General features: G+C 38.0%; 1 protein-coding gene across 4 annotated transcripts in view; it reads right to left on the minus strand.

Annotated features, from left to right (window-relative positions):
* LOC147610379 (TLD-domain containing nucleolar protein) overlaps positions 1-12,737 on the minus strand; it is a 122,043-nt gene that overhangs the window by 26,286 nt on the left and 83,020 nt on the right. Inside the window, exon 8 of one of the 4 annotated variants that reach the window (XM_086786390.1) lies at positions 3,385-4,625. The exons of the other annotated variants lie outside the window; for them this stretch is intronic. The gene's annotated coding sequence lies outside the window, so the exon portion shown is untranslated. Of the gene's footprint in view, positions 1-3,384; positions 4,626-12,737 lie in introns of those variants that run through there. 4 annotated transcript variants of the gene reach the window in all.

Here is a 12,737-nt window from a genome sequence, read left to right on the forward strand (position 1 = left end):
ATACACCATATTCATATTCAAGCCCCCAATCAAAGAGAAGATTATGATCACCGTGCCAAAATCTACAACCACTTACATGATTCCATCATTGCAAACATTGCATGTGGTCTTGAGACCTAAGCTAAGATAATGGCTAAGCAAACACAAGCTTAATTTGGTTTCACTTGTGGCATTCCCATTGTTGCATTATAAGCACTCTATTCAAAGAGCTTGAAGTTTTTCTTTAACTAAGGAATTAAAGGATGAATTATTACTTGGACGTTCTTATCCATGTATGGAGATCAGACCCTCTAGGTTAAAATGCTATATGTTGCAAGAGAGCTTTAGAAAGTTTAAACTCCTCTATATAGAAAGGAGAAATAAATAGGATTTTATTGTCATTAGATGTGTAGTCAACTCATGATTACAAGTGACATTCTATAATGTTTAAATTTCGTTACTCTTTAAGGCATTGTTACCATGATTGGCTATGCTAAGGAGATTTGGCAAGCTCATCACAAATGAAAATGGGAGTGTGCAAGTTAAAAAGAAGATTCCAAATACTTGTAATTAAATAGTAATGTGCAAGTTTAAAAAAAGATTCCAAATAATTATAATTTAGTAGATGTGAGTAGACTAATATGCTACAATATTAATAGTGAATAATGAAGGAAAAATAAAAGGTTATTGATGGTATAAGTCATATGTGAGGCTACCCAAAAAACGAGTGCACATGTTCTCTACATTCTAACACATTTTACCTCATTTTGCACCTAAGATTTTCAGTGCGGACAATCATCTTTTTCCATTGTGATAGATGGACCATGCTTTCTAAAGTTTTCCTTGTAGCATATTTGGAGTGACTCTTGTTTCTAATATGAGGGCTTGGTGGCTGTAATTATAGTTATTATATGCTAAGGAGTCCAAACGGGGTCCCATGGGAGGTGGGAAAATTTCTACGTAGCCTCTAGTACATCTTTATGGGTCAAGTCTACACCACGCGGGCAATGGTACCAGCTATGACCATGGACCTACGCAACCATATCATAGCCGCACCTCATATGCAGATCTATAGCCCCTTCTCCATACTGTTCATAGTCATCAATGCAAGTTTACTCCATTGCTTCTACTAGCATACAACCTCTGGCTTAGCAATTCCAGATCATCCATTAAAACTCCCTTCATAGGAGCACACGGGTGTGGGGCTTTACCATCTATTATATCACTTCAATAATACAATATTATTCTTCATCTTTGTTATTATGCAATTTCATTTATATAGTTTTGTATTGTGAAAGATCCTACTTCTTTTGAGTGTGTGGGGGCTTTACCATCTATTATATAGGAGCACATCGGTTTGGGGCTTTACACCGCACGTTGTGTCCTCTTACAAGGTATTAGAACTTCAAATCAGCACAAAACTTCTTTTCTAATTACTCTCTAGTAAAATTATATGCAGCATGTTGGATTCTAATGCTCCCACTTAGAAATCCACTGATCTACTTCGTAGGCCATCCAAGAAGGTAAAGTGCCAGTGTACTTTGGTGGTTTCAAATCCCTTTTCCAGTGTACCCTCAAGACTACCCAAGTGATGGGTATCCAAAGTTAGCTGAGGTAATGCATGTGTTAACATAGTGTGGATATCATTCATAAATGAGTTCATTTGCTCCTGCAAATCATGCATTTGTTGGCAAAGAGGGGCAAACTCTGGTAATTGTGGGGCAGAGTAATTAGATTCTATTTTTAACTAATATGCAACAGCACAAAATGACAGAAAATAGAAAGAGAAGGGATAAGTGAGCCCTTTAGTCGTAATAAGGATGTTGACGGCAATGTAGGCTGAGGTCATGTTGTGTAGACCTATAACTTTGTGGATTGTGCAAGCCTGTGAACCACTGGGAGAAGATATTTTTTTTCTGAGATGCACTGTGCATAATCTGCCTCTTCAAACCTTTGAATAGAGAACCTTAATCTCTTTTTTTTTAAAGAGACTTTATGTAAAAGAAAATGTGGTCTTGTTTTTTTCTCGGTTGAGACTCGACGGCCCCGCCAACGATGATGGCGTCGCTTGGTTGTGTAAGACGAACCACACCAAGGGGATTTATGCTTAGCCACACCTTAGTGCTACGTGGTAACAATGATATCAAGGAAACACGAATAGAAATGGCCGCGATGATGATGGCAATAGATAAAAATGACAAAAGGAGTAGTGAACAGACGTGATGAAAATGGCAAGCATCGACGAAAATCTGGTGTCAATGGATGGATGAAAAAATGGACAAATGGCAGCAGGTAGCATGAACAAGTTTGTAAATTGATGATCTCCACGCTCAAGCTTGCTGCATGCCTTTCCCCATAGCCAAGAAGCTCTGATACCAATGTCAAGCCTCCATGTAGGGAGCTCTAGCTCTCTGAATCTAGCCTCATCCAAAAAATTGTGAGAGAGAGAACTCAAAAATAGTTCAACAAAACCTAACTTGGCATACCATGTTTAATCACCCAACCATTATATATACCAATGACCTCGAGTGTCCAGTGTGTACCTTACCGGCCACACACCATACTCACGTGCCCTTTGTATCCCTACCGATGGAACCCCCATGCTACATATCAGTGGATCTTTGGACTACAACCATCACCCCCATGAACATTACCCATTCGCATCTATTATTATAAGCGATAATGTGCAATAATATATGCCGCCATGAGTTTTTCCACGCAACGCTGGCATATTCCCTGCATTACTAGAGTGTAAATCTCATGTATCAATGTGTACGTATCCCACATGTTGCCACGTGTAAGTCCCATGTGTTGCCACGTATAAGGGTTGTAGCAATGCTTGACTGATCTAATATGTGCACTACATCCACACAAACACTACCAAATAGACACAAGGAAACCATAGCCATATCTAATATTTACAAGATCAACTATCATCATCATGTAGAAAGAGAAAAGAGATTACATGAGATAGTTAGATTTGAGCCATATCCAAGAGGTTATATGATAATCCACAAATACGGGATAATGAGCTAGCTCTCATGAAAGCCATCAAGGTAGTATCAATAGAAAGACACAATGTCCAAATTATGAAATGATCCAAAATTCCTATCTCATGGGCCTTCATCCCTATTTATAGTTTTTTTCTCAACTAAATGACCATCTACTACTTTTTACAATCTTTTAGGGTATTAAATGATACAATTTCCAAAATCATATACAAAAGTTCCATGCCAACCACCATAGCCATATTCTCATGCCCAAAGCAACCATCCCATGTAGTAGACTACCAAAGGTAGTAGTGTATTTCTTCACTTCCAAGTTCCTTAAGCATGTCTTCTAAGCTTCATTTGTGCCCATGCATAAGCCCTTCCATGTGCTATATTTTCTTACATATAACCCAAAACAACATCCAAATAGAAGCCATAAGTACCAAGCATGCCTATGATCACCACCATTAGCCAAAACCCCAAATACATGGCTATAAATCCCATATAACCAGTCTCGTGTGAGCATAAGAAGAGCTGAAAATTGCATGTGTACCATCTATGCATCCCTTCAAGCCATCTCTTCATGAGATAAGCATCCAAATAGAAAGCATATTAGACTCTCGCAGCCTACAATCACTTCTCACCTTGAAATGACTCCTATAGATGCACTGATGCCACTTCTTAATTGTACATATGATATTGTACATATGATAGACAACACCTCTTGCTTATACACATACAAAGACCTTTCTTTGTTGGTGAGAGCTTCCTACTCTCATATGCGATCACTCCATGCTCTTGGTCACCACATGCAGATAGATGTCCTTATGATAAAAGGTGAGAAAAAATCACAGCATACCAAGTTAGGGACTGAAGTAAGGTTTTCCTTGAGTTCTTGGCAGCTCTTGTCTATTACATCCCAAAATAAGGCCTCTTTCTTGAGTGTATCAGTTGAGTGGAGTGGCAATACATGCATAGTGCTCAATGAACCTTCTATAAAAGGAAGAAAGACCCCTTCCCCCTCCCTCAATTGAGTAGTGTTGGTTGAAGTAGGCCATTGCTTGACTCATTGGACCTTCTTTGGATCTACCTTAATGTCTTCATGACTCACAATATGACCCAAATACTCCACCACCTCCACTATGAAAGGGAATTTATTCCCTTTCACAAGGAACAGATGAAATGAAAAGAACTAGAACTACCTGCCAGTAGCTTCATCAAGTTTGAAAATGTTACTAGATGCTACGCATCCTCCACATTGATAAGAAAGGCATTGCATTAGACACTAAGGGAGGAGTCATCGATGCTTTGTGCAAATATAGCTAAAAATGCTGAACCCTAGATTTTGATGACATACAACAACAATGGGTGGATAAGTAGGTTGTCGAATAGGATTGAATAACCATCCGGGTAGGCGAGCCAGCTAATATTTTCATTCTTTAGCTAGCTTGCGCCTCTTAGCATGATGTCCCTGGTGCATGTTTTAAATGCCCCTATCCCCTCGTTGAGGTAGCTCCTCAACACTCATAAAGGTGGGAAAATCTGCCCGTACCACCTTATAGCTGTTATTGCTCCGTTCTTGGTTGGAGTGGTTTTCTCTTTTTGATGATTAGGCCACAACAATTAGCTTCATCTTTCTCATATCCAAGCCTGAAACTACATTGAAAAGTAGCAAGAGAAGGGTGAAAGTGAAGAGATTCAATGAGACCTCTTGAATACATAGACAACATGCCATTTCATGATTAACCACCATGAAAAGTAGGGAAAAGAAGAATTCTTTCTTCTAAATTCATGAATTATTTTTCCTTTCTTGTGTGTTTCATTCAACCCTATCTAATGGAGAGAGAACACATATCCGTGAGATGATCGATCTGCTTTTAATTACCACCACAAGCTCGAAGGGGGCCATAATCAAACCCAAATAGGAAGAAGGAAGGCTACAGGGTCAGGACGTTGCAACAGTCATAACTTTCCATCCTACTAAAGATGATGAGATAGAGAAGTAGGAAATGATGAATCCCTGCAACTATGTTTGAAATGGCCTTGCAACAACTACGTTAGAAATGGTGGTGTACAAAGGTCTATGTGCACATGCCTTACCTTCGTCATTTGTATATCACAATATACCACCACGGGTTTCTTATATGAAGCCTTTCAAGTATAAGTGTCATTAGTATCTTGTTAAAAAAAATATCCTTCATGAAAGTCACTTTAAAGCATCATGTGCTAAAATGTGTTATATTCCAACATCTTCTTTGAACTTTTTGTCCAAATATATTTAAGTAGCATAGAACATCAGCAGTAAGCATATCGATGTTATATCCTAAACATCTTCTTAAAAGTTTTTGTTCAATATATTCAACTAGTGTATAACATGAGTAACAAGCATTACATACAAAACAAGCATAGAGCTTCAATAAGCATATCAATTTTATATCCTAAACATCCTTAGAAATTTTTGTTCAATATATTCAACTAGTGTAGAACATCAGCAAGCATATAAATTTTTTTTTTAAAACTGCAATTTATCATACTAGGCAAGTGCTCCCTCGTTCCAAGGTTCCAAGATAGGAGGCATCATTTTTGTTAATCTCACTAACACTTCCTCTAGCTAACTATTCTTGTTAATCTCACCATAATGCTTCCTCTCACTAACCATCTCACATCATGTATTTGTAGAACATCCAAAATTTAAGTATTCATTTCACAAACAAAGGTTTGAAATTCTGTCTTAAAATAGATACATCAATCCAAAAGTAAATTTTGTTAACAATCTTATCAAGGTATGATAAACAAGGAACACATTTTGATGCATCAAGCATAGCTTTGTGTGCTACAAAATGCACACTACTGTGGTGAGAAACTACTCACATTAGCTTTGCAACTAATTTGTAAACAAAGTGTTCTTAGGATGCACATGCACATGGGATGGGCCTAGGCACATGGGCTTATGGGTCATTTACATGTGGGATTAGGACACATGGGCCTTAGGACTATAAAAGGCATGTGCTCTAGGATTATTGTACCTTTTGAAGCTTTACTTGGGTTTAGTATATATACTTGGACAGTCAAACATTGCACATGAGCATAGTGATGATTTTGTTGAGGTGAGGCTTCGTAGGAGAGAGGATTACGCATATGGATCTAGAGAGATTTACATTTGATCTAGACATCTCCTTAGATCCTATATTATTGGAGATAGATTTATCATGGGATATAGGTCACATAGGTGCATCATTGATGATGGAGATAGACCATGTTTATGAGGATGACCTTGGAGGCCTTGGAGATGTCATAGATGATGATCAAGGGGATGATACCATTTATCTTTCATGTGAGGATACCTCTTCATTTTTCAATGATGATTATCATGATGTTGATGAGTATATTAATATCTTATATCATCACACACACAGAGGGTTTTGCACATGAGGAGGTTGTGCATGTTTTGGCTCATGTCCATATGCCTATTGATGTAGTGAATCATGTTTTTGACATTTTGAGTGATGCTACATGGGTTGATTGTTTCACTCTTACCCTCGCATGATGCTAACCTTGAGATGTGTTCATTTGGTTTCTAACGGATGTTGACCATGATCCTATTTTCTTTGGAGCTAGGGCATTTACTTTTGGATATAGTATATGTCATTTGGGATGCATGGTATCTAATTATATGGTGCATTATGTGGATTTACATGCATCATATCTAGATTCTCACATGAGTAGTTATTTGGACCATGGATTTGATGATATTTTTGGTGGTCATTTCACTTTGGATATAGTATATGTCATTTGGGATGCATGGTATCTGATTATATGGTGCATTATGGCTTACTTCTTGATTTTCGAGGTCCTTTGGCTTGAGGAGAGAGCTTCCTTCCACTTCTAAGAGCAACTTTGCCAAGATTAGAAGAGGTTAAAGCAAGAGAACAATTGAATTATGGTAAAAATCAATGTCCAATGCTATCCGAAAATTATGACGGTAACAATGTATTCACACTGTTAAATTTTCTAAAGGGGAAACCCTCTATATCTATAGGAAAAAGTGAGTATCTAACCAGGCAAACTGAATTTAAAATTTTTTCAGTTTGGTTTGTCAATTTTGATCCACTTTTGACTTAGTTTTGATCAAATTTAATTTAGTTTGCTAAGGTGTCACCCACATGCTTGAAAATGCTGAAAACAAGGAGGGAAATACTTTTTTACTAGGCGCCTACATAAAGGCAAGTCAGTACCAGTACTAGTCAACTCTTCATCTTATGTGAAAATTTACTCATTTTTTGTGGATTTTCTTTTCTTCTTGCATTGTTCTTATCCAAACACTTGGATTAATCCCATAGGCCCATTAGAATACTCTTTGGACCTTAATCCCAAATTTTTTGAGAATCTTACATCCTCTCCCAATTGAAAAACGCGAGATGCCTTTATCTCGTAAAACTGGGAGTAATCTCGATAAAAATCATCTTCTTACTCCCAAGGTAGTACTTAATTCCAAAAATTATCATCCTTCATTCAGAATCCAAATCAATCCATCAATCTTCAACCAGAATTCTAAAATCATATCAACCAACATTCGAAAAAATAAAATCATCTGGAAAAAAAAAATTCCAATAGAGCATATAACTTCAAGGTCTTAGATTCACTCGCATGTATTGTCAGTATAGACATGTAGTTATACCCACGGTATATACGGGTTTTCACGGCCCTTCGTGCTATAAGGCAAATGCCATCATATCTAGGCCTCAAGCAAGATCGGGGATTCCACACAAATGCGATACTTCCATTTAAAAACCCAATTTCTAATTTATGAATTTCCATTCTGAATATCAACTCGTATGAATTTCAACACACAATTACAATCTTTCACTGATAACTCATAAAATTTTGACATTCTTGCTTCTTGGTTTATCAACTTCAACCAAACGCTCTAATACCAGATGTCAGAACCCTACCATGTAGTTTAACTAAAAAACAGGCATCGGAATAACGACTATGTAGGGTAGAGTGACTTACTTCCTCGCCCACGAATATCCGGGCAAGAGACTAATCCCTCTGTTCTTTCCAAAACCGATCATAGAAAAAATTTGCTTGCTGGGAAAACATAGGCGATTCCTCCTAGGAATTTCTTTTTGAATGTTTCCAAGGTAGTCAAGAGCCTTATCTATCCTTTGTATTTCGACCGAAACCGCAAGTTGCATGGCCGAATCAAAAGAAGAACTTACACTTGGTTCATAGAGATCAACGTTTTTTTTCCATCAAGGGAGACACAACCATTGATCCTTTCCCATAGAACAAGAATTATCCCGTGACTTACTTCAGCTATCGTAACTTTAAACATGATTTAACTTTATTGTAGGAATCCAGCCGGCCCATGGATTAGCCAACCACCCAACCACTGTATTCGTGGGATCACTCTTTATAAAAATTTGGTTGTGCTTTGTCCCGGGTACCACGAAAAAGAGTTCCCAGGCCCCCTAGCCAACACTCATGTGAAAATATTAAATAGAAACACCACTTACGCACCTATATAAAATTATCTTTTATCAAATTCAACTATTTTCAAAACAGAATTGCAATAAAGCCACAATGTTTCTATCATAATCCTCAGTATTCCAGTTCTAGGGTCCAAGTTCCAAATTTTTTTAATTTTCGACTTTCCAATTTTCAACCATGAAATCCAAATTCCATTCATACCTTCCTCAGCGTACCTATGGCATCATCGACAACCACAGCGTCCACCACCTGGTCAGTTCCTCTAAGTTCACCTAGTACTTCACTCAGGGATCGTTTCATGGATCCTAACTCATAGTACCCAGGAGTATGATCTCTTTTATCCATAAAATCCATATGGACTTTCCGTTAAAGATCAGCTAGATCAACCAACAAGATCCAGTTACCAGAAAGGCACCATGGACTCATCCATTGAAGACCAACAAGGTCAACCAACCAGATCCAGACCCGTGTTCAGAAAACAACTCCAACTCAATGTTCCATTCTTCCTCGATGCACGTGTAGGTGTCCTAGGTGACCAAGAGCTCGAGCACCGTATGGTCAGCACCCTCTAGGATTCTTCACAAGTGACCTAGCGCTTCACTCATAGGCCGCTTCCTTGGCCCCTCATCCACTGTACCGGAAGCTCACCATTTTAACCGAACCGAGACTGGTGGTCAAGACCTCAGCCGACCTTGCCACGCGAAACGTCCTTCATTGACTCTCCGTCTGGTTGTTGCAACATTGTCAACCTAGGTCCACAACCTCTTTCCAAAAGATAGTCAAAATACTTCCTCCAGCATTCTTGACATAAAACAATCTTTAACAGGTTTCACATGCAAATACATTTTTCAAGTAAGATTCTCATCTTTACATATCATTCCGATCATTTCTCATCATTCCACATCATTTCTCATCATTTCACATCAGTCCTCATCATTCCACATCATTTCTCATCATTCCATGTTATTTCATAGTATTTCACATCATTCCTCATCATTTCTCATCATTCCACATCATTCCTCATTATTCCACATTATTTCACATCATTCAACATCATTTCACATTATTTCACATCATTCAAAGTCATTCCACATCTTATTTGGATTTCCACAAACAAGATGGTCTCTTTTCGCTCAGATTTGGCTATGAACTTTCCTTGATAAAGTTATGAGAATTTTGGTTCCAAATCAACCAGATTAAGACTAGAGTTACTCTACTTTTCATACTCTAAGTATCGGCCATTACTTGACTTAGTTAAAGACAACTTTATTATCGACTTAATTAAGTTTGAATTTCCGTTCACTTTGGACTCCTCGATCCTTTCAAGTATCCTTTCGCAGGGAATCTTGGAATAAATTAATCACAAATATTTATATTCATCCAATTAAGCATATTTCTGATCTTTTTCTCGAAAATCTTTTTCCCGTCAAAAACTTAACCAAGAGACGGAATACGGTTTAAATTAGATTCTTTATTAGGTTTATTTTAGTCAGTCCTAACCAGGATCATCTGACATCTCCGGATTTGGATGTGGATCTGGAACATCTGGCATATCCGAATCTGAATCTGGATTATCTAGGAGATCCAAGTCTGAATCTGAATTATTTGGGATATCTAGGTCTGAATCTAGATGATCTGGGTTATTTAAGTCTGAATCTAGATTATCTGGGTTATCAAGATCTGAATGTGAAATATCTGGGTTATCCAGGTCTCAATCTGGATTATCTAGATTATCCAGGTCTGAATCTAGATTATCTGGGATTTACGGAGTTGGTGATGTAGAAACATGTTAACTAAATGCGGTTAGCATTTCTATTTAGAACGTATTCGTATATCTCCTTTCCAGATATGTTCGTGATTAAAAGTTTGTCCTTGTTTTTCGCAATGCATTCTTATGAATATTTTCATATTCTTTTTCTCAAATTTTTCAAAATAAAATATGTTCAATATTCCTCTATTAAATAAAAGGTTTATGCATTACTTCTTATAAATTCTCCAAAATAGAATATGCTCAAAATCACACTTTTTATGTTATGAAAATTTATGCATGGCCTTCCCGCATTTTTAAAGTATCCATCATGGTTAAAATTACACTTTCAATATGATGAAATTTCTCCTATAACCTTTCTGCATTATCCAGGTATCTAATATGGTAAAATTTCACTTTTACTAATATGAGAATTTATGTATAAACTTCACATTTTCTAAACATTAAATATGATAAGAATTATTCTCTTAAGAGTAAAATAATTTATGCATAACCTTCCCTCTTTTTGAAAATATCAAATATGATGAAAATTACACCTTTAGTGTAAAAATAGTTTATGCATAAGATTCCCACGTGTTGTATCAATTAAGAAAGAATTATACTTTTAATGTAAAAATTTTGTTATAACTTCCTCGCATTTTCTATGGAATTTCAAAATAACACTTTCCATATAATAAAATTCTATTCCTGAGTCCGAAAGAAGCTAAAAATGATTGGCTAGCGAGAGAGGGGTGGCCAATGGCTAGGGCCAAAGCTCTCTCGAGAAAGTGTCCCTATGTCTACAAAGCTCAAGTAGGAAGATCCCTAGGCAATGCTGGTCTTGGGAAGCCAATGATCTTGGAAAGTTGCCCAAATGCCTCATGGAACAAATAATGAAACCTCCTGCACATATCTCATAGTATATTGGGTACCAACATATGTAATGCTCCCTTGTCTCAACCTCTGTGTCACATAATCGACAGATCCTCTCCTCCTTGGTTCTAAAGACGTGCTCAACTTTCCATGTCTCCACTATAAGGAGGTGGGATGAAACCTATATTCGTCCAATTGCAATTTGCATGGCATGGGACATGTGCACACTCAAGTAGCCTGGCTGCTGCTGGATGAACCTAAGTGAGCCTGAGCTTATAGAAGTGCATCTTTGGTGGGAGCTCCGAAGGTGTGATCCATGTAGAGGCTAAGAAGATCTAGCCACATAACTCGGTTGGTGTCCTCATGATAGAGTTACATCAAAGGGGAGTCTAAACTAAATTGAAAGGGTGCCCATATCTTGAGAACCAAGTGTGGAAACTCAAGCATATCATACTCCAGGGTGGCCCTCGAGTGCTAGTTGTCTCAAGGACTCCAAAGAAAGCCTTGGGTACATGTGGGGATCCATGCGACTAATGCAATAGAGGTATGTGACTTTCTGGAAGAGTGCATCCACTACCATCAAGGATGTAGCAAATTCTTATTCGAAAATCAGGTGTGGGACTAATGATTATAATCTCGTGTGGGACTAATGGTTTGTTGCATATCATATGAGAGAACATCATGACCTAGGCCTCCCAACTTGCTACTACCAGGGTTGTTTCTGTATGATGTACAATGGCTTATCGTACGGAATACCATAGAGTACGATACCATACGGACTCGTATGGATTTTTCAAGAAAAAAAAAATTGTTTCTCGATTTTTTTTTCCCAAAAAAAAGTTTTTTTTGGGAGGTAATGGTCTTTTTTTTTGCTTATCTATGGTTGTTTGAGCTTCCTCTGTACTACGATGCTTCCCTCCTTTTTAAAATACTCATATCTAGAATTGGAAATACCTAAGTTTATAAGTATTTTTTTAAAACACCGTATTTTATCATACGATAAGAAAAAAATTTAAATCGTACCATATTTTTCCGTACGGTATCGTATCGTACGAACGGTACGGTATCGTACCTAACAACTATGCAAGTTGCTACAAATCCTCATCGGATAAATTTGGCCCCAAAAGGCTTCTCCATACATCAAGGTTGGTGTAACGAGGATGTCAAAAAGCCAATCCTTCACCTTGGGCTCTTGGAAATGTGCCTCGAAGCACTCCGCTCAAGTAAGCTCAAGGCTGCATATCCTTGTGTCACTCTAGAGTGTGTGTGTGTGCGTGCGTGAGTGTGTGTTTGAGAGAGAGAGAGAGAGAGAGAGAGAGGGGGGGGGGGAGGGGAGGGGGGCACCAAGTCTAACAAAGTTGGCCAACAAATAAAGCTGGAAGCATTACAAAGCCAACACCAACAAAGCCGAGAACAACACACCGACCACAACGAGCAAAAGATGAGAACAAGTCGGCCTATGAGCAAAAGTCAAGACCAACAAAGCCAAGTACAACCAAGCCAAGAACCACACAAAAGCCACGACCAATGAGTAAAATCCGGGAACAACAAGAAAGACGGAGACAAAAGGAGAAGGCCAGGCACAAGAGAACGTGGCAAGTCATAGGAAGAAGGCCGGGGCCAAGTTGAAGTCAATAGCATCACTCACAAGTACC

Source organism: Cibotium barometz, chromosome 49, assembly GCF_041138505.1.
Source record: "Cibotium barometz isolate CiBa-2024 chromosome 49, ASM4113850v1, whole genome shotgun sequence".
Taxonomy (NCBI): domain Eukaryota; kingdom Viridiplantae; phylum Streptophyta; class Polypodiopsida; order Cyatheales; family Cibotiaceae; genus Cibotium; species Cibotium barometz.